Source organism: Rhincodon typus, chromosome 15, assembly GCF_021869965.1.
Source record: "Rhincodon typus isolate 14 chromosome 15, sRhiTyp1.1, whole genome shotgun sequence".
In the NCBI taxonomy this organism is placed as follows: Eukaryota; Metazoa; Chordata; class Chondrichthyes; order Orectolobiformes; family Rhincodontidae; genus Rhincodon; species Rhincodon typus.
The window spans coordinates 27,397,739-27,420,408 of NC_063346.1; the positions used below are offsets into that span (position 1 = coordinate 27,397,739).

General features: G+C 40.4%; 1 protein-coding gene across 2 annotated transcripts in view; it reads left to right on the plus strand.

The window, feature by feature from the left end:
* The window catches only part of zfpm1 (zinc finger protein, FOG family member 1), a 115,392-nt gene that overhangs the window by 28,124 nt on the left and 64,598 nt on the right, over positions 1-22,670 (plus strand). For both annotated transcript variants that reach the window (XM_048605832.1, XM_048605831.1), the window contains exon 2: positions 9,450-9,545. The gene's annotated coding sequence lies outside the window, so the exon portion shown is untranslated. The remainder of the gene's footprint in view (positions 1-9,449; positions 9,546-22,670) is intronic.

Consider the following 22,670-nt stretch of genomic DNA (forward strand, 5'->3'; position numbering starts at 1 on the left):
GCTATGTCACTGATCTCTTTGTAATTACCTTCCCACGTGGCCTTTACTGGTTTATTGTTTGCCTATCGTTTTTACATTTCCTTGTCTGCATTCTCATTTTCTGTACTTCCCCTTCCAACATAGTTGTGATAAACCTCGTGAAACTTATCTTTGAATTGCTTTTCCACTTTGCATGTAGTAAACAATGCAGTTAGTTGATCCATGAAACAGGGAGTCTGTTCTTGAGTTTAATTAGTGTTCTTTGGGTGAAGAAGGTTCTTCTGAATTTCTTATTTGATTTTTTTTTGATGACTATCACATTGATGTCTTCTGGTTACAATCTTCCCAAAAGAGAAACCTTTCTCTTCGTATACTTACAACAAAACCTCCCATAAATTTAAAGATCTCTATTCGATCACTCATAACCTTCATTTTTCTAGGGAGAAAGGAACCAGTTTATTGATCCTTTCCTGATATATATCCCCACACATTTCTGGCATAAACCTGGTACAATTGTATATCTCCTTTATGCTCTCTGTTACGCCTCCCATAATCTTTTAATCTAGTGAGCTGAAATGCACAAGAGTTAGTGTGGTCTGACCAAGCTTTGATGCAAGTTTGACTTAACGTCCTCATTTTTCAATTCTACTCTCTCTAGAAATGAAGCTGTGTTCAGTTTGCATTTCTTCAAGGCTGTGCTGACCTATGACTCAACTTTCAGTGTTTGATGCATTTACATTTTGAGATTCCTTTGCTCCTGTACCTCAGCTACACTTGCACCTTCGAAGTATTAAGTGACCTCAGTATTATTCTTCTCAAGATGGATGTTATGCATATCTGAGGAAGGGTCACCGGACCTGAAACATTAACTCTGTTTTCTCCTTCACAGATGCTGCCAGACCTGCTGAGCTTTTCCAGCAACTTTGTTTTTGTTCCTGATTTACAGCATCCGCAGTTCTTTCTGTTTTTATTTGTTAAGCATATCTATGTTGAACTTAGTGACTGTTAACTCAATTCTGCCAATTTAGTCATGTATTTTTGCAATTTGTTCAAACAGAATTGACAATGATCCCAAAATGTTGGTGTCATCTGCTTATTTAGAAATTGTGTTTTTGATTTCAAAATCTGCTCCATTTATTAAATTGAGAACAGTAGTGGACCCAAAACTGATCCTTGGGGAACTTCGCTTCCCACCTGCCGTTACCGAGAATGACAACACCTTATTCTCACTGTCTTGAAGCCAGTAAATAATCTGTTTTGCCAATTCTCTCCTGGTTTCACATCCTCTGACCTTATTCATTAGCCCATTGTAATGCATTTTATTATGCCTTTTAAAATCCAAAATATGTTACTTCAATTATGCTGTAGATCCTGAATATGCATAACAGCCACATCAACTCAGACATATTACAAAGAAAGGAAGAATTTACATTCATCTAGTATCTTTCAAGCATCCCAAAATGCATCACAGCAAATTAATTACTTTTGAAACAGTCACTGTTATAATATTCTGAAAACAAAAAATGCTGGAAATCACAGCAGGTCAGGCAGCATCCGTGGGCAAGTTCAATGTTTTAAGTCTAGATGACTCTTCAGTACAGATTCCAGCATCTGCAGTAATTTGCTCATACTGTCATAATGTTGGCATTTGCACAAGCACTGTCCAGTTATCAATGGTGAGGTGGATGTCCAGTTAATGTAATTTAATTCTGTTGATTCAGGAAGGAATATTGACCAGTGCATTGAGTGAACTCTATTCTCTTCAGGCAGTGCTGTGAGATCTTTGTGCCCATCTGTCATATGGTATAGTCTGATATATTCTATTTATGCATAACTATAGGCCTACTCGTGGGTTTCAGTGGAGGTATTCCAATCCCAGCAAAGAGGAGTGAAAATATCCCTCATGTTGAAGAAGTTATTGGTATAGTAGTGTGTAGAGCAGTAATGGAATTGAGGAAGACCTAAAATGTCTAGCTTAGTAAGATACCTTTCTTATATTGATACTTTAAAGTATGAATTGTAGTGGTTATCAATTTTGAATCGTTATTATTGAAGTGACTGTATAGTGAGGATCAGCTAGTGCAGAGACAGGCTGTAGCCATTCTGTGATGCTATGATATGTACACAAATAAGTCTTATACTGGCAACCACAGCAAAGATAATGCAAAAGATTTGTAGCACACAACAAGTGTAACGCAGGTGCAGATAAAATGCGGAGAATCCAGTGTGAAATGCATGGTATCACTTCATTAGTGCTGTCGGAAACATCCGAGGGCTCAGGGGTTGTATTAGAATGAACATTATTGCCTGCCAAACTTTGGCTAATTTGTATAATATTGAGCAAAAACACGATTGCAGATGCTAGGTAATCACCATTTCTCTGTAAAGAATTGCATCTCTACGCTGAGATATCACTGAGCTATTGCAAGACTCTAAATTCGAGCTGGAGTAATTTATTATTTTAAAGTTTAGTATAATATCCGATGTTTCTGCATAGCGGTTACTGAAACAGCATTTTTGAATACCCAGTTGTAGAGTTTGAAATTTTCTGCTGGATGTTGCAGAGGAAAAAATTGAGAAAGTTTTACTGGGTAGACTACACAATGAAACAGTACTGTTGCCCAGTGTTATTCGATTATTATTTCAGAGTATGCACCGAAAAAAAACAAGTTTCGGAAAATTATTTGGAAATGTTTCAGCAAAATTTTCTTTTAACCAGACTTTGCCCTCGCTGTTAAAAAAAGGGAAGTGTACACTTATCTGATGTGAGTTAGGACAGGGATTAGGGTTAGGGAGTTTGGAAGCAGAGTGAATGTTACACCTGGTACTGGTTTGTTTGTCAAAATGATAGGTTGATAACAATATTAAGGTCATGGAAGAAAGCTGTATTGCTAATCTTTTCATTATATATGAAAAGATGATGATTTAAAATTGAAATGACATGTTTTCTGATTTATCGCTTTTATAATTTAAAAGTTGAATGCTTTCAATTTATATGGCTTTGTTATCCTTACAGTATTGATCATCTAAAAGTTAATGACGTGGCAGAATAGGTGTTTATGACACATCAGTTTGAACATGTTAGTTATCATATCTTCGATATAAAGACAAACATGCACTTTGGGCGATAATCTACAGCACTGTCATATACAGGTTAACAAGGTAAACTTATCAAAGAAATCTTGCTGCCATAAATATAGAGAACTATCTTTTATCAAGTTGCTATTAAAGCATGTTATGACAGTTGTTAAGGCACACCATTACTCACCATATTAACCAAATAATCCCAATGCCTTTGTAGATGACTTTTCAGATAACAACCTTTCTGTGAACACTGCACTTAACGTGAGTTTTGTCTGTTGGCTAGAAACAATAGCCGTATAAAGAATGCTGATTTTTGTATTGAATTAACCTAAAGAAAGTTATTAATCCAGGATATTTATGATTTCAATTGATGTGGTAATTTGTTTGATTCTCTTTTATTGTGATAAATACAGAACTCAATCAACTTGTGGGGCAGAGCTGGGGAGGGCAGAGCATAGACGCAGAGGATGGGGCACAGTTGGGTTGGGTTTGGGGAGTGCAGGACACATTTGGGTTGGGTTGGGGGGGGGTGGGATACAGTCGGGTTGGGTTTGGGGGTGCGGGGCAGAGTTATGTTTTTTTTAAACTGGGATGTCAGTGTTGCAGGCTAGCGAGCATTTATTCCCTGTCCCTAGTTGCCCTTGAGAAGGTGGTGGTGAGCTGCCTTCTTGAATCACTGCAGTCCACCTGCTGTAGGTGACCCATAATCCATAAGGGAGTGAATTTCATTTTTTGATCCAGTGACAATGAAGGAACTTCGATATATTTCCAAGTCAGGATGGTGAGTGGCATGAAGGGGAACTTGAAGGTGGTGGTGTTCTCATGTAGCCGCTGTCCTTGTCCTTCTCGATGGTCGTGGAATTGGAAGGTGCTATCTAAGGATTTTTGGTCAATTTCTCTTTGCATCTTGTAGATTGTACACACTGCTGCTCCTGAGCGTTGGTGGTGGAGGGAGTGGATGTTTATAAATGTTGTGCTAATCAAGTGGCCGCTTTATCCTGGATGGTGTCAAACTTCTTGAGTGTTGTTGGAGCTGCACTCATCCAGGCAAGTGGGCAGTACTCCATCACACTTTTAACTTGTGTCTTGTGATGATAGAAAATTTATAGGGAGTCAGGAAGTGAGTTACTCCATACAGTATTCCTAGCCTCTGACCTGTTGTTTTTATGTGGCGAGTCTAGTTAAGGATCTAGTCAATGGTAACCCCAAGCATCTTGATAGTGGGGGAGTCTATGATGGTAGCACCACTGAATATCAAAGGGCAGTGGTTAGATTGTCTCTTATTGGTGATTGTCATTGCCTGGCATTTGTGTGGCATGAATATTACTTGCCACTTGTCAGCCCAAGCCTGGATATTGTTCAGATCTTGTTCCTTTTGAACAAAGACTGATTCAGTATCTGAGGAGTCACTAAACATTGTGCAGTCATCCCCACTTCTGACCTTTATGCTAGAGGGAAGATCACTGATGAAGCAGCTGAGGATGGTTGGGTCTAGGACACCACCCTGACGAACTTCTGGAGAGGTGTCCTGGAACTGAGATGACATTCAACAACCACAACCAACTTCCTCCAACTTTCTATATGCCAGGTTTGACTCCAGCCAGTGGAGAGTATTCTCTGTGATCCCCATTGATTCCAGTTTTGCTAGGGCTCCTTGATGCTACACTGGGTTGAATGCATCCTTGATGTCAAGTTGGTCAGGGTTTGGGGAGGGTGGGGCAGAGTTGAACTGGATTGAGCTGGGGAGAGGAGGGAGATTCTAGTTGGATCCAGAGAGGAAGAGGAGATTATGAAATGAGTCAGGATGGGTCCAGACATGGTTGGAGCAGGGAGTGGGGTTTGATCCAGGATATTATTTTGGAAGGGTGTTGTGCACTGTTAATTGAAAGTAACATAAAATTACACTTTGTTAGTATAGAAGGAGATTTGTCTTGTACGTAACTGTGTTCAGATGGCATAATGAGATTCTCAGCAGGGAGAGGTGAGTTCCTTGCTGATAGTCTTTAATGCATATTAAACAGCTTGGTAATAGTTATGGTCTTAGCAAACACACCATTAAAAACTAGCTGGTGTGAAAAGACAGCATGGAAACCTGGGTGAGTTCTTAGCAGGTTCAATTTGTTGCTTGATCCAGTAGATCCATAGTGGCTGTGGGAAAACTAGACATGATCCATCAGCTGCAGCCGCACTACCATAGTCGGGGACCTGTGTATCCATCCGTGGCTGGTACTTGCAAGTCAAGTCAATCGAGGGTGTGGCCCACAGTTGTACGTTCATTCACAGAAATTAAGAGGGAAGAAAAGGAAACCGGAGGCCTGGGAGAAGTTGGGGGACAAGTTGGTGGTGCAGTGGTGGTCCATCCGAGGTTTACCCAGATTAATCCGGGCGGTCGAGAACCTCCGCTCTGCTGGAGACAGGTTGGTCCTTGGAAATAGGTCCACCTGTAAGACATAAGCAGAAAGCATTGCAGCCACTGGTTGGAATTGGCGTTTGACACATCGTTTAACATTACTCAACTAGGACTCTGAAATCCCTTTTGAGCTTCAGATTTCCAAAGCCTTTCCTAGTTAAAAAATAGTCTGTGCCTCTTTCTTCCTACCAAAGTGCATAACCTCATACATTTCAACATGGTTTTCCCTCTGCCACTTTGTTGCCTACTCTGCTATTCTGTCCAAGCCCTTCTGTAGCCTCCCTGCTTCCTTAACACAGCCTGTGCCTCCTTCTATCTTTGTGTCATGGAGTGGCATGGAAAAGATTGTTCACTTTCTTTCTGCACTGTTATCTAGTCCTCCTCAGCCTAGAGCTGGCTGGGATCTGGATAGTGATCTCTGACCAGACTGGCATGGCGCTGTGTACTTCTCTACCAGTCCTCCAAGAAGAGGACTCATTCCTTTGTCATCGTTCTGTCCAAAAGGATCTCCTGGTCCTTCTCTGAGAAGCGTGGTGCTAGTTTCCCCTTCTCTGCCATTTCTTCTGATGCCTAGCACAGCTTGCAGATGGCGGTGCTTCTGCGGATTCTGCAGTGCACTTTTATTGATGCTGTGGCTCCAAGTGATACTGATCTTATGGAGGAGCCCCACTGAGTGGCAAGTTCCTACATGAACAGCACATGGTAAGATGGGGCAGAAGTAGAGCATGATTGTCACTGCGAGGTCTCAAATGGCATTTAAAGCAATGGGTTTGGTAAGATACGCGGCTCAGCCTTGTGGTGAGAATCACTCCACCAAACCAGGCGAGACTCATACTTAGCATTTATTTGTCTAAGTTACCACTCGTAGTCTTTAGGTGGTAAGGCATCTCTGGACAGGCTTAACATAAGTTGCCTTTGAGAAGTTATGAGAGGGTCACCTTCTGGAACTGCTGCAATCCATGTAGTGATGGTGACACAATAAAGTCATTTGGGAAGGAGTCCAGGAATCTGACTCAAGAATGACAATGAAATGGCCATATAGGTCCACGTAAGGATTATGAGAGTCTTGGACACACATCCAAGAAAACCTGGTTGTATAAGTTACAAGTTTGCAAGTCTACTGATTAATTTACACCCAGAAAGCCACCAGTTGATATGGATTTAAACTCAAGTGGTTGTATGTAATTAATTCCCCTTGCTCTAGAACTGGGTGTTGCCTGTGAACTCTGCAACACATTGAATTGTGTTTCCTGTTAATAAGAATTTGGCACACTTATTGATGGGGTGATTCCACAATGTGTAGCATTTGAATGCTTCGTAGTTTTAAGATAGAGTTGCTTTTGCCATTGAAAGATGTAAAACTAAAACTAAGTTAACTAAAAGAGAAACTGCTTGGGCACCCAACTTTTTTTCTCCCTTAAGGGTTTCTCTTTAGATTTTGTGAAGGCTACATTTTGATTTTTGGGTCTATTGAGACTCCTTTCTCATTCTCACAAATAAATTTGTTTGACTATGCATTCATTTCTAATATTACCTTTTTGTATCGGTGTTCACATGTGGGGTCACACAGAAGCAGAATTTGAGGAATTTGTCAATATATTGTCAATAATTATAAACTATATGTTAAACTTAAAGCCAAAGTATGCAAGGAAAGCATTAATTTCTAAGATGCCACAGTATGTTAATTGGCAGAAGTTGGCAACTAAAGCTTTTTCTTTCAAAAAAAGTGAAACACATTTACATGGAAAAAGCCATCACCCTAAACATGCTTTATTGAGCTGACAGTGATGTCCCTTTCATTGCAAAAGCTGGAATGTTTTAAGCAGGCTGTTACTACCCCTTTTACCCCATTTCAAATCTCGAGCTCAGACTTAAATTTTGCAATTGACAGTTGGTATTATTAAATTTAACAACAGCATCCACTGTATTTTTCCAAAAAAGGAGCTTCTGAACAAATTCAGTCGGAAGGTAAGGATTACATATTATTTTGCAAGTAATTTCATTACATCAACGATTTTAGGTTTTCCTGGTTTTCAGTTCGACGCAAGTACCTTTGTTGACAGGTTCAGAACTCTCTTCCCGCTGCCCCAAACACCAGCCCTTCTTTGCAGCCTCCTTCTCTCCCTCTGCTACCCCTACTGTGCAGTCTCCTCCTTCCCATACCATCTTCATGTATCTCCTCCATCCAACCTCCTTGTCTGCATGCATCCTACTGCTTTCTTCCATCAACATCCATGCAACCTCCCTCTCTTTCTCAGCCCCTTGCAGGCTCCGGTTCCCTCTCCCTCTCACCTCCGAGCAGCCTCCCCTCTCTCACTGACCCTACCCTTGTAGCTTCCCTACTCTCCCTCACCCGTCCCTCGCAGCCTCCTTTTCTCCCACGTCTAATCCACATGCAACCTCCCTGTTTTCTCCTCATCTCCCTCTCTCACAAACTCCTCCTTCCCTGCAATCACTTACAGCCCCTGGATCCTACAAACTGCCACCTCTGTAGAAGAGCTGTTCCCGTCATTGGCAAAAGGTTGACTGATTCCCTGATCCCATTTCTGACACTCTCCAGACCCCTGGCACTCCCTCACTGCCAGTGCTTCTTTCCTTAACTGCTTGCTGCTCCTCCAATCACCATGTTTGTTGTTCTCCTGGATTTGTTGTTGATTTGATCACCAGTGACCCTATCAGCAGCAAACAGGGAGGGAATCAATCTGTGAGCCAAAGCACAGAGCCTCACCAATTCCATCCATCCTATTTATGGAAATGAGTTTTCTCTGATGGCTGCCCCTTAGTGATTTTTTTTGGGATGATTTGAAGATTTTGAGGATGTTTTCACTATGGCTTAAATCCTGAACTGTGCATGCCTATAATTTGGGTCAGTTTTTTTTATACACTCTGTTTTATCATCCTTGATATGGACAACCATATGACGCACCTACTGCACAACAAATACATGGACTATCTTAGAATCCCTACAGTGTGGAAAGAGGCCATTTGGCCCATCAAGTCTGCACCGACCCTTTGAAGAGCATCCCAACCAGACCCACCATCCCCCTACCCTATCCCTGTAATCCTGCGTTTCCTGTGGCTAATTCACCCAGCCTGCACATTCCCTGGACACTATGGAAATTTAGCATGGTCAATCCATCTAACCTGCACATGTTTGGACTGTGGGAGAAAACCAGACCACCCGCAGGAAATCCACACAGACACGGAGAATGTGCAGACTACACATGGACAGCCACCCAAGGGCGAAACTGAACCCGGGTCCCTGGGCTGTGAGGTAGCAATGCTAATCCTAACTTTTGGAGAATCCAGCAAATAGGCCTACTGAGAATGCTTTGATCTTAGTTTAAATAATTCTACCCAACTTTTTATCTTCGTGTTCATCTCATCGTTGCTACATTTATCCAGAAGAATTTCAACTGGCAGAACTTTTGCACATTGTTTCTTTCAAAAATGTACAGCTCTTCCCAGCTGTGGTACTATTCTTCAAAAAAAAATTACATTGTCTCTTTTTCCCCTCGACAATAGACAGTCTAATGAGCTATATGCTGTCATATCCTCCCACAGTCCAAAGCTGTGCAGATTAACTGGATTGGCCATTCTAAATTGCCCATAGTGTCCAGGGATGTGTAGATTAGGTGGATTAGCCATGGGAAATGCAGTGTTACAGGGATAGGGTAGGGGGTGAGTCTGGGCGGGATGCTCTTCGGAGAGTTGGTGTAGACTTGTTGGGCCCAATGATTTTATGATAGCAATCTGCTGTAATATTTCTCTACCCAGTCGTACCTTTTGCGTTGTCAACGATCCAAAGCTATGTGCAAAGTTCTGAAAATTATTTGAATTCAGCATTTAATTCATGAGCGTATAGCACTGGGCTAATCATAAAATTATGACGATAAGATGTGTTTCTTAATTTATGACATGAAAAATATTTTAATTTGTTAAAAGCCTTTACTTACTGGTGCCTTTTTAATTTTAGACCGAGGGTTGCAGGATGTACCAAAGACGTCTGAAGAACAGGAAGTGAAGTGGTCAACCGTCAAGAGAAAGGATTCTGAAATGTGGCATATGCCAGGTAAACCCAGTGGTTTGTGCAGTGAAAAGCTCTGGTTATAATTTGAAATTTTCAGCATGCATATACAGAGCTATAAATGGAAAGACTACTGTTGAATGGTTATTGCATTTCATAGTTCTTTTCAACAATGATGTTTAAATATGTATTTTTTAAAGCCATTGAAATTATGGGTGGATAATATGCTGATGGATAAGGTTTCATTTTGTTCCTTCCCAGATTGTAAATAATTAATCTATTAATATGTCTCAGCAATCAATAATCACCTCACCCTTTGTGTTGGTAAGCTTTTGCTCTCTTGTGAACAAAAAAGCAGTTAGAGTTTATAAACAGAGCTGAAAAGACAAATTTGACAGGATGGAGAAAAGAATGTGGGGATGAGTTGAAGTTGCTTTTGCTTGTCAAGCAAGATGATTCAGAGATGAGGGGGCAGTGTAGCACTATTTTGTGAAAACTAACACTTAACCCCACCATCCTTTCAAACCACTGTTGAATCTCTGAAGCACTCAAATGTTGAAATTCATTGTCATCTTTCTTAGAAATCCATGTTTGCCAACCTCAACCCAGCTTCCACTTTTGCCACAGTAGCAAAATAACCCCTATTAAAAGCATATCCTGTGTGATAAGCGTAATTTTTCCAACCTTGTCTTTCTCAATTTGTCTGGATCCTTTAACACAGTTGACCACATTATCTTTCTCCAATACCTGTTCACTCTCATCCTGCTAGCGGGTGGGTGGGATGAATGCTGTTATCTGCTCTGTTCTTATCTACATATTCTTGGCCTCTCCCAATTAAGCACTGCTGAATTCCTTTTCTAGCCTTTACTTCCTTTCCATTTCACATGCATTTGCTAATTTTCTGCCTTCCATTTTCCATAATTAAGTCCAGAAAAATGTAACTTTTTTTGACGTGCTCATTAGCTTAGCAAAGCAGGACATGAGATGCAGCACAGAAATAGGAAGTAAGCAATGGGTTAAGAGAAGATCTATTAGAACTTGGGGATAGTTTACTTTGTGTGGTCTTCCTGGGCATCTGTCTACTCATGAGCAAGAGGCAAAAGTAAAGTCTAAGCAGCATTACAGTTTTTGCAATATTTTGTATCCTAGCATAATACTTCATATCTATCACAACCAGAGATTCGGTAGAATTATCTTGGGAATCTTTGTATTTTTACATAATTAAATTTGTGCTAATCACCCATTTCAATGAATCCTTGGTTTTTGATCCTCTTCAATGTTCAGTAACTTGCAACAACCAGATATCTGTTTGAACTGTGAAGTATCCAGATTGTACTCATCATTTGACTTTAAATGATTTGTTGGTCTTGCCATTCTGCAACATTGAACAAAGAGACAATTTAAGTTTCGATTCAAAAAGGATAACTATTTTACTGTTCATAAAAGTTATGCAAAATCCTTAGCACTATCATTTTAAATTTAAAACCTGTGGTGTCATTAACAGCTCTTTGAATTAATGAACCTGAGTGAAGTTTATGATCCCATTTGTTGTGCCAGCAGTTGACAGGCTTTGGGAGAGGAATAGATGCTGATTTTTAAAAAAAAGTATGTGATTAGGTGTTAATATATTATTTCAATTCTACAAATCAAACTTGACCTTCCCAGTTGAAAATAAATCTGATGTCTGTAGTTTAGGTGATGAGGGTGAATGCTTCATTATTTATGAATTCTAGTGTGCATGTTGGCACAAGTAAATAATGGTGAAAATACAAGTGAAAAGCATTTATTTTGTACTGTTCTTTATGTTCCAGTTTTCCACTGCTATATCAGAAGGAGTGTGTTTTTCAAAAAAAATGAAATAAATATTAATTCATACAAAGATAAGATGAAGTGGCGTTGCAAAAGAATAGCCTAATCTAGTTTATTGACAAGAGCACGGGTGAGACACCTACTGTTATGAGAGCGCGGTTTTGAGAGCATTGGAAGCTCAGTCCTCTCAGCAAGCACTCCTTCAAACAGTGTAGTTAAGCATTAGTGTCCACGATAGACATCTCAAGATTCAGCTGCTCTGATACATGTTGCTCCATTGAGAGAACAGACATATTAAAGCAGCTGCTGAAGACAGAAAGATGTTAGGATCTCATCAAATTGGTTTCTCGCAGTAACGTGAAATGAGCTTGTTGTAAATTGGCAGTCCATTTGATGACCCTTCCCCAGAATGGAAAAGGAATTAATCTGTAATTTAGAGGCTTGTTTTTAATGTTCCGTGTTTTCAATTACATTACCATTGCTGAATCCCACATTATCAACATCTTGGGTGTTGCTATTGACCAGCAATTGAAAGACAAGTCAGAGGTTGTGAAGTCTGCAGCAATTAACTCATTGCTTGACCAGCAACCCCACTAATTCGGTTTTCACCTGTATGGGCCTCTGAGATCCGTGCGCAGCAGTGACTTCTAGAACCGGAAGTGAATGCTGCAAATAGCGTAAGCAAGCCAATCATCAAGCACAAACTCTTGGAATGGCTATGTTACCGAGCAGCTTAGGGACAGCAGTCCACAAAATCTCTCCACCATTTACAAGTCGGGAATGTGATGGAATACTATCCACATCCCTGGATGAGTGCACTCCAACAACATCCAACAAACTTGACACCATCCAGAACAAAACAGGCCAGTTAACTGATGCCTCATTCATAAACTTTCAGTCCCTCCACCACTCACACTCAGTGGCAGCAGTCTGCATCTGCAAGATGGGCTGCAGAAATTCTTGAAGAGTCTTTAGATAGCCCCTTCCAAACTTACAACCACTTCCAACTAGAGGGACAAGTTCCCTTTCAAGCCACTCGTTATCTTGACTTGGAAGTATATTGCTGTTCCTTCAGTGTCACTGGATCAAAATTCTGGAACTCTTTCCCTAAGAGCATTGTGGGTGTACCAATACCAAATGAACTGTAATGGTTAAAGAAGGCAGCTCACCATCCTCTTTGGGAAACTGGGGATTAGCAATAATTGCTGGCTCATCCGGTCGACCCAACATCCCATTAAATAATTTTCAAAAATGTACATAGCAAAATAATATGATATACAGTTTTAAGTTCTTGGAGTATCCTTCAGGCATATGGTCTTAACCTGAGTCCACAGTCGCTTATTTGTTGCCTTGGATTTTCAGTAGTAGCAAATATTGCAGTTATCCTTTGAGTTCTGAGATCTGATGTTTTTATCATTGTTGTGATTGGGCACTGTTTCTACTTGGGACTGTCATGACCCACTTAGGAATGTGTGCAGATTTTCTCAGGATTGTCATAGACGTTATTGATTTAATCAAAGTATATAAATTGCCTAATTTTCTTGTCTGATGAATTCAGATTTACAGAAAACGCTGATCAAGCTTCTATACTTGCAATAAATAGTAGCTTTTGTTAAGTAATTTATAACCATAAGCAAACACCTATGAACTATCAATATATGACATCAATGTATCGCTTTACTAATAAAATTCTAATACCTTTAAAATCCCTGCACGCATACAGACAGACAACAATATATGGATGTTATGGGAAGGGGAGAAAAGTTACTGGGAAATTGCAATTCAATAACACCAGTCAACAGGTAGAGACAGGGTGTTCCTTTTTCTTCCTAAGACCTGGTCCCTGAAGTTTGTCATTCCAGATTCTCATTATTTTGCCAAAGCCATGGGATTTACACATTAATTGTTCAGTTTTCTCAGTCATTGGTTAGATCTAATATATCATATCGTAGGAGAGAATAACTGACTGTCTTAAAACTTGGGTTATGTGGCTCCATCGATATAGTGAGAAACCCTGCATCTTCACTGGTTGCAATTACACAAACCGATTGCTAGCTACCTGTTGCCAGCCAAAACGTATTCAGCATGCATGCTTCGGTGCCAAGCTGTCTTCTCTCACCACCCCACATTGTTTGCAGAGCAGCAGTGCAAACGCAATGAGGTCCAACAAATGGTTTTTAAAAGTGCGGCAATTCTTTCCACCATCCTTAGTTTTAAAACTGTCTTTTTTTCTATGTGGTCTTCAATTAAAAGTGAAGAAAAAAGTGATGCAGTCTTTGTTAAAATGTTAATTTCAGCTCTACTGTCTGTTTTCTGATCAATATTAAAATTTGACTTGGCCCCTTGTGCATTCAGGTGATGCCTGTGGCCATTTTAAATCCATTTTTTTTGATCTTTTAAAAAACCCTTTTAGTTCATGCAAGCCCCAGGTATAAAAGTGGACAATAAAAATCAATAGCGCATATTTGCTATCATCATGACACAGTGATAGAGTTTTGTTTCCCACTCGATCACATCTGATGCAAACCCATAATAGAATCTTAGAATAGCACACCGTGATGAAAGGTGACTGCTCAACTCCTTGTGTCTATGTTTGTATTTTTGGCTCCTTTCATGATCTTGGGGAGTCTTTGAAAGAACAATGGCAGTCTCTCCAAAATGTTCCATGTTTAAAAGTTTATACCCTACTCTTTCACCCAAAATTTGATCATGGAAATTCAACTTCTGCATTAGTATATGAGGTAGTTTAAGTAATGCCCAAAGAAGAGCCATCAAGTTTTCTAATAACCTGATTAATTACATAATAGAGGTTGGGGAAAAAATGCTTATTTACAATGGTTCCTGATTTTACATATATTTACTGTTATTTTTGGAGAGTATAATGTTGATAAGTGTTCCATTTAATCATACTAATGTAGCTTGGGAAATAACACATGGAGAAGTTGGCCAGAAGCTGTGTTTTTTTTTGTGTATTACAGCAATATTTGTAACTTATTACATCCAAGCTAGAAAATATTTATCGTATTTTCATTTAATTTCCTAATGTTCATTTATGTATGTGGCGTGTTCATTCTCACCTGGGATGATGCCTATTATATTTTCTTTCAACATTGGTTTTCTTTAAGCTTAAAGTTACACTTCTTGGAGAGAAACCATCTTGTACTGTATCAGGGAAACATTATTGCATCATTCTGTAAGCACATTATACTGGTGAGCAGACGTTTTCTCTGGATAATCAGTAAGTTGCAAATTACACCAAGTGCTCATTAACTGGGATCTTTTTTTAAAATGAAACAAAACAGTGAAAGTCCCAGACATCATGCTTTGAATTGAAGAGTTTGTTCATTTCTCTCTGTCTCTGGAGGTCTTAAAACTCAAGTGAACAAACACCTTGTCAGTCATCTCAAGTGGTTTGTCGGTCATTTAGCTGAAATCATATGACACCTTGTAAATACTCTTTGAACTCAACGTTAAAGGTGACATCATTATTAAACAAGAAAAATGTTGAGATTTTCACAAAATTAAAAAAGCTGCAATCCATTTTCCCCCCACTTTTTAGAACACACATTCTCAAACAGTAATTACAGCAAAGTACAATGGATGCTGGAAATCTGACATAAAAAATGTGCCAGAGAAACTCAGTAGTTCTGGCACTATCTGTGGACAGAGAAACAGTTAACGCATCTAGTCCAATATGACTCCTATTTGGAACTGAAATAGTAATATATTAATACTTATAGCAATAAACTAGTGCAATATCAGTCACCCCTGATCACCCTTGGAATTTTATTCTCTTTATTTCAACATTTCTATTGCTGAAGTGCTTTTTGTAAGAATCGGGTCATTTTACTGGTAATAATCACATTTCACTATCTTGTGACTTCTTTATTGTCTTTATTTAGTAGTCACCATAGTCATTGTCTAAGTTAGTTCTGAATCAGTGAATCAAGGTTTTGATTCTTGTATCTTTGGCTGCTAATTTGACAAAATTTCTACCAAAAGGCTTCCAGGAGTTGGCAATCTTGCAGTTTGCTAAAGTACTAAGCATTTTTTAAAGTGGGGAGAAGTTGTTTGTTGGGGTTAACACTTGCTGAATGCCTTGACCCTGTCAGGAGATTGCTGCTGATTTTAGTGATAAGTTATTTGTTGCCTGAGGGATGCTGTTGTGTATTATCGAGCATTGCATCTCAATAACTCTGCCTTCAACTTGTATTATTCCAATTCTCCACAGATCCTTGCAAGCTGTAAAAGAGTGTAAACAGACAAATGAGTGTAAACAGACAACATTACAACATTGTTTCAGAGATAGTAGGAACTGCAGATGCTGGAGAATCTGAGATAACAAGGTGTAGAGCTGGATGAACACAGCAGGTCAAGCAGCATCAGAGGAGCAGGAATGCTGACGTTTCGGGTCTAGGCCCGAAACATCAGCCTTCCTGCTCCTCTGATGCTGCTTGGCCTGCTGTGTTCATCCAGCTCTACACCTTGTTATCTAACATTACAACATTGTTTGCTTAAATGGAGCATTTAGCATGGCAGATCACCTCAAAGTATTCCGTAGCAATTGGGGAAGTAACTGAAGTAGCTGCAATAATGAGGTTTTAACAAGCCTTTTGATGTTAAGGTAGCATGTAGCATGGAGTAATTTTTAAGAGTTCCAGACTGCTGAGAGTTTATACATTCAAAAGTTGCAACAAGAGAAGGTTTCACATGGGATTAGAACTGGAGAAACAGAAACAGAAATTGCTGGAGAAACTCAGCAGGTCTGGCAGCATTTTTAAAATTTATTCATAGGACATGGGCGTCGCTGGCTAGCCAGCATTTATTGTCCATCCCTCGTTGCCTTTGAGAAGTTAGTGGTGAGCTGCCGCTTTCAACCACTGCAGTCCACCTGCTGTAGGTCGACCACTCATGCCATTAGGGAGGGAATTCCTGGATTTTGACCCAACAACACTGACGGAACAGTGATCTATTTCCAAATCAGAATGGTGAGGGTCTTGGAGGGGAACTTGCAGGTGATAATCTTCTCATGCTTCTGCTGCACTTGTCCTTCTAGATGGAAGTGGTCGCGGGTTTGGAAAGTGCTGTCTGAGGATCTTTGGTGAATTTCTGCAGTGCATCTTGTAGATAGTAGCAGCAGTGTGAACTGAGAGTCGGTGGTGGAGGGAGTGGATGCAGTGCCAGTGAAACAGGCTGCTTTGTTCTGGATGGCGTGAAATGTCTTGAGTGTTGTTGGAATGTAACCGCTTTCAGGCAAATGGGAAGTATTGCATCACACGTTTGACTTGTATCGTGTAGATGATGGACAGGTTTTGGGGAGTCAAGAGGTGAGTTAATCACCACAGTATTCTTGCCTCTGACCTGCTCTTGTAGCTACTGTTTATGTGGCAAGTCCAGTTGAGATTCTGATCAGTGGTAGCCCCCAGGATGTTGATATTGGAGTATTCAATGATGGTAACACCATTGAATGTCAAGGGGTGGTGGTTAGATCATTGTAATTTAAGGTGGTCACAGCCTAATATTTGTATGGTATGAGAGTTACTTGCCACTTCTCAGCCCAAGCCTGAATATTGTCCAGATTTTGTTGATTTGAACATGGACTGTTTCAGTATCTGAGGAGCCACTGAACATTGCGCAATCATCAGCAAACATCCCCATTTCTGACCTTATGATGGAGGGAAGGTCATTGATGAAGCAGCTGAAGATAGTTGAGCCTAGGACAGAATCCTGATGAACTCCTGGAGGTGACTGACCTCCAACAGCCAGAGCCATTTTCCTATGTGCCAGGTATGGTTCCAACCAGTGGAGAGTTTGCCCCTGGTACCTGTTGATTCCAGTTTTGCTAGGGCTCGTTGTTGAGGACACAGACTGTCAAATACAGCCTTGATGTCAAGGGCTGTCACTCTCCCCCTCACCTCTCAATTCAGCCCTTTTGTCCGTGTTTAAACCAAGGTTGTAATGAGGTCAGAAGTTGAGTGGCCCTGGCAGAACCAAAACTGGGGTATCTGAGCAAGTGCTGCTTGATAGCACTGTTGATGACCCATTCCATTAATTCACTGGTGATCCAGAGCAGACTGATGGGGGGTAATTGGCTGGGCTGGATTTGTCCTGCTTTTTGTGTACAGGACATACTTGGGCAATTTTCCACATTGTCGGGTAGATACCAGTGATGCAACTGTATTGGCACAGCTTGGCTAGGGAAGCAGCAAGTTCTGGAGCACAAGTCTTCCGTACAATTGCCGGAATGATGTTAGAGCCCATAGCCTTTGCATTTGTCCAGTGTCTCCAACTGTTTCTTGATATCATATGGAATGAATCAAATTGGCTGAAGACTGGTATCTGTAATGCTGGGGATGACTGGAGGTAGCCGAGATGGGTCATCCACTCAGCACTTCTGGCTGAAGATAGTTGTGAATACTTCACCCTTATCTTTTGTACGAATGTGCTGGGCTGTTCTGTCATTGATGATGGGATATTTGTAGAGTCTCCTCCTCCAATGAGTTTGTTAATTATCCACCACCATTCATTACTGGATGTGGCAGGACTGTAGTGCTTAGATCTCATCCTTTGGTTGTGGGATCGTTAAGCTCTGTCTCATTTTCTGGTTATGCTGTTTGGCACACAGGTAGTCTAGTTTGGTAGCTTCACCAGGTTGACCCCTCATCTTCAGGTATGCCTGATGCTGCTCCTGGCATGCCCTCCTGCACTCTCCATTAAACCAGGGTCGATCACTGACTTGATGGCAATAATTGAGTGGGGGATGTGCCAGACCACAAAGTTGCAGATTGTGCTGGAGTACAATTCTGTTGCTGTTGATGGCCCACAGCACCTCATGGATACCCAGCTTGAGTTGATCGATCAGTTCAAAATCTGCTCCATTTAACATAGTGATAGTGCCATTCACCGGATAAAAGATGTTCTCAATGTGAAGGTGGGACTTTGTCTCCACAAAGATGTGCGCTGATCACTCTTAACAATATTGTCATAGACAGATGCATCTACAACTGACGGACTGGTAAAGATCAGGTCAAGTATGTTTTTCCCTTTTGTTGGTTCCCTCAACACCTGCAGATCCAGTTTAATAGCTGTGTCCTTTAGGATCCGACCAGCTTAATCAATCATGCTGCTGCTGAGCCACTGTTGGTGGTAGACATTGAAATCCCCAACCCAGAGTACATTTTGTGCTCGTGCTGCCCTCTGTGCTTCCTCCAAGTGTTGTTCAACATGGAGGAATACTGATTCATCAGCTGAGGGAGGACGGTATGTGGTAATCAGCAGGAGGTTTCCTTGCCAGTGTTTAAGCTGAAGCCACGAGACTTCATGGGGTCTGGAATCAGTTGTGAGAACTCCCACAGCAATTCCATCCCAAATATGTACCACTGTGCCACCACCTCTGCTGAGTCTTTGCTGCTGGTGGGATATCCAGGGATGGTGATGGTGGTATCTGGGACATTGTCTGTAAGGTATGATTCCACGAGTATGACTGTGTCAGGCTGTTGTTTGACCAGTTTGTGAGACAACTCTCTCAATTTTGGCACCAGCCTCCAGATATTAGTAAGGATGACTTTGCAGGGTTTTTTCTTTTTTCCATTGGCTAGGTTGATACCAGGTGGTCTGTCTGGTTTCATTTCTTTGTTGATACTTCATAAGCAAATGATACAACTGAATGACTTACTTGGCCATTTCAGAGGGCAATTCAGAGTCAACCACATATTTGTGGCTCTGAAGTCACATGTAGGCCAGACCAGGTGAAAATGGCAGATTTTCTTCCCTGAAGAACATTAGTGAGCCAGATGGGTTTTCTGACAATTTACAATGGTTTCATGGTCATCAATAAGTTCTTAATTCCAAATGTTTTATTGAATTCAAATTCCACCATCTGTTGTCGCAGGATTCAAACCGGAGTCCCCAGAACATTAGCTGAGGTTTTGGATTAATGCTCCAGCGATAATACCACTGAGCCACTGCCTCCCCAAACAGCAGCTTTGGACAGAAAGCAGAGTCAATGTTTTGGCTCCAGTAACCCTTCTTCACGGTTGATTGTAATTAGGAAAAGATGGTGTATATCTGGTGAAGACAGTGTGTTTGGAGGGGATGTGATAAAGGAGTAAATGATAGGCAGAGATGGAGCCCAGAGGGAGGGAATGGCAGTTGGCAAGCAAAGGAATGGGTAATGTTGAGGTGGGGAGAAAGAAAAGGTGATAAAAGGGACCATTAGTAGATGAAAGTGGATTCACTCTGATAAAAGTAGCCCGTGTGATGACAGAGCAAGGGGTGTGGAGGTTGGTAAAGGACATGGAAGAAAGTGTTCAGGCCTAACATTATTGAACATGATATTGAACCCTGAAAACTGCAAGGTGCCCAAGTGCAAAATGAGATGCTGTTCTTCCAACTTGCACTGAGCCTTGCTGGAGCACTGCAGCAAGACCAAGATAGAAATGTTGACAAGGGAACATAGTGGTGTGTTGAAGCTCAGGTTCATTTTTGCAGACAGAATGTAAGTATTTTCATTAGGACTGGGAGGTATTGGAAAACTAAGATACATGGGGTGTGCAGAAAATAAAAGCGAGGATTTTCAAGTGGATGTGTTGAGGGACATAAGAAGAGATGTGTGACTGGAACTTAATGTAGACAAAATGGAGGGTTGTTTTGGATATTTGGGTGAGTTGAAGTTATAAATAGAAATCAAATTTAGCATCCAATCTCCCTACCTCAGTGTGCCAAAAATCTTGTGAAGGTAGAAGCAAGTAGTTTTGGGTCAGATGTACATGTAATTTGAAACTTCCCACTAGGTCACACAGTATGTTCTCATATACAGTAGCACAAAGCACCAGCATTTAATTATATTGTATTAATCACTTCCTTTAGAGATTCAGTGAGCATTATTGGGATACGTCCTGCTGGGGCAATAGGAGTGGCGGTTTTATCAAAAAATAAATTGCTCCAGCTCCATTCAGATGTCTTCTGGCAGTGTAAGGACCTCCATCAGTACACACTTGTTTGGTGATATTGCCGGGTTATGATTTGCAATGTGGCAACATTGATCCAGTTAGCATTTTGCAGGGGCATGTAACGGTAGTGGGACAAACGTTAAATGACACAATTGTGAAAACAAATTGTAACATGTTAAGTTGAAAATAGGTTGCATTCTTTTGGTGACCTGAACCTTGCAGGAAAATTGATTATACATTTCTTAACCACGCAGACATTTTGATTAAGCTTTTTAACTTTTTTCTAAACTTTCATATTCTCTAATTTAAATTTTATAATTGCAATGTCTCATTTACATTTCAGTCAATGCAATTATAGCTGTCTAATACTACTTAAAAAGTTAAGAAATTAACACTTTTACTTTCTTAAGTTGAAACTTCCATTTCATTTTCCTGGTTTTGTTGCATTCCACATTGATTTCAAAGAATTATTTGTAGATTTGAATAACTGGGCTCAAAACTTCAAAAGTTCAAAGACTCTCTCAATTGCATGGCATTTTATCACTGCCATAAAGAAATGTGTCAGTGAAACATGGTAGTTTATTAGTAAGATACTGTATTGTAGAAGCCTATCACTATCTCACAGCCTGCCATCAGAAGAGCAATTGTTGTGAATATTAATTGTTGTGTGGTCTGAAGCTGATGGCAGGATAGTGATACTTGGGATGATTGTGGGTTTTTCAAAACTCCCCTCTGTGATAAACTGGCTATCAGACACATTCCAGCCATTTTGCTTATCAGCTAAAGAGATTCAGGGGAGGAAGAATTGGGGCTTTTTGAGGTAGCTGTCACAGTGCTTGCTGCTGTCAACTGGATAACCGTGGTAATGGGAGGAATTGAGGTTGACCACTTCATCAACTAGATATCTTTGGACTTTTTTTCTGTCATATCTGTCATCTGAGTGATTATACAAATGCTAATAAAAATTCAACATGAGTAGGCATTTTGTTTGTCAGATGCTAAGAACCATTTTTTCCATTCAGTCTATTTTTACATGACCCTGAAGAGCATCATTATTTTGGTGTTTTTCTTCATCTTTAAAACTCTCTTAAACTGTATATTTTACCGTGTAAGCACTGCATACTTTGACTACTAAATTTCCTGCATACAAACCAGAATACGTACAAGAGTCATCTGTCATGTTGCTGTTTGAATTATATGTACAACAAACGTTTTATTAACCGGCAGGCTCTGGGACCAGGAGTGTGTCAGTTGGTCAACTATTCCGGTTAATAAAGAAGTACATGTAACCGCAGTAAACCCTGACCATGTGAAGCTTTGAGATATCAACATCCCTCAAAGAAAAATCTATGTAAAAACACACAAATGTACTGCAGCAGGTATACACATCCCTGTCTAATACTTTATTTATAACACAAATACTCGGAAAGCGTGGTAGGTCACGGTGTTTGAGGTATATGATTATTGCCAGTGTATCAAGAGTGCCGGTTGATAAGTGTGCTGTACATGTAACAGGAACAAACCTCCAATGGTTCCTTGATGATTTGAACCAAAACCTTATGATTCCCACCAGCAGATATCATTCATAACATGGGCATTGAGTGATTGACAGCATTAATAGAATAAATGCAGATAAAACCTTGTTTGAAACAAATTTAGACCCTTTTTATTTGAGTTTAAGACTGCATAATTTTTTTTATGTTAAGCTCCATTATTGAGTAAACAGAAAGAAAACAAAATAAATATTGGTAAGAGGAATCATTTCAAATGAAAGTGGCAACACAGTGATGCAGGGAAGATTTCAAACATGTATCAAGATTTGACCAGTTTTTGGATGTTTGAAAATTAAAACAAAACAGTCCTATTAAAAATTGTTGAACTGCAGAGATTGTGCAGTTGCAAATCCTAACTTTGAGTAATATTTGATGCCACTTGCCTATTATTCATAAACAGTTCTTGGTTTGATTTTTGTAATAGGTGCAGATCTTCATAAAAGCAAGAGTACTTTCTGTGAAGGACCATATTAAGACTTCATCCTGCTTGGGCTGTCATTCCAGTTCCAAACAAAATGAGAGGAAAAACAATGTACCTGACTGATTAACCAGTGCAGGCTGTCATATGGAGGGAGTCCTTTGATCCGCACAAATCTGTGTGTGATTAGGGGTTGGTTGCTGATAGCCACCTCGCTCTTCCTCTCTGTCTCTCTCTTCACCCCTTGTCTGCGCCCCCTCCCCCTCCCCTCCTCCCTCATCCACACCTCCTGTGAACCTCAAACCCAAAAAGCCCTCCCAAACAAAGCTGCTAAATTCTAGAGCTCTCTGCCTCTGGCTAGTAGGCAGCTCACTGTAACTGAGACTTCTTCGTTTCAGAAATAACAGTGTGGAGCTGGAGGAACACAGCAGGCCAAGCA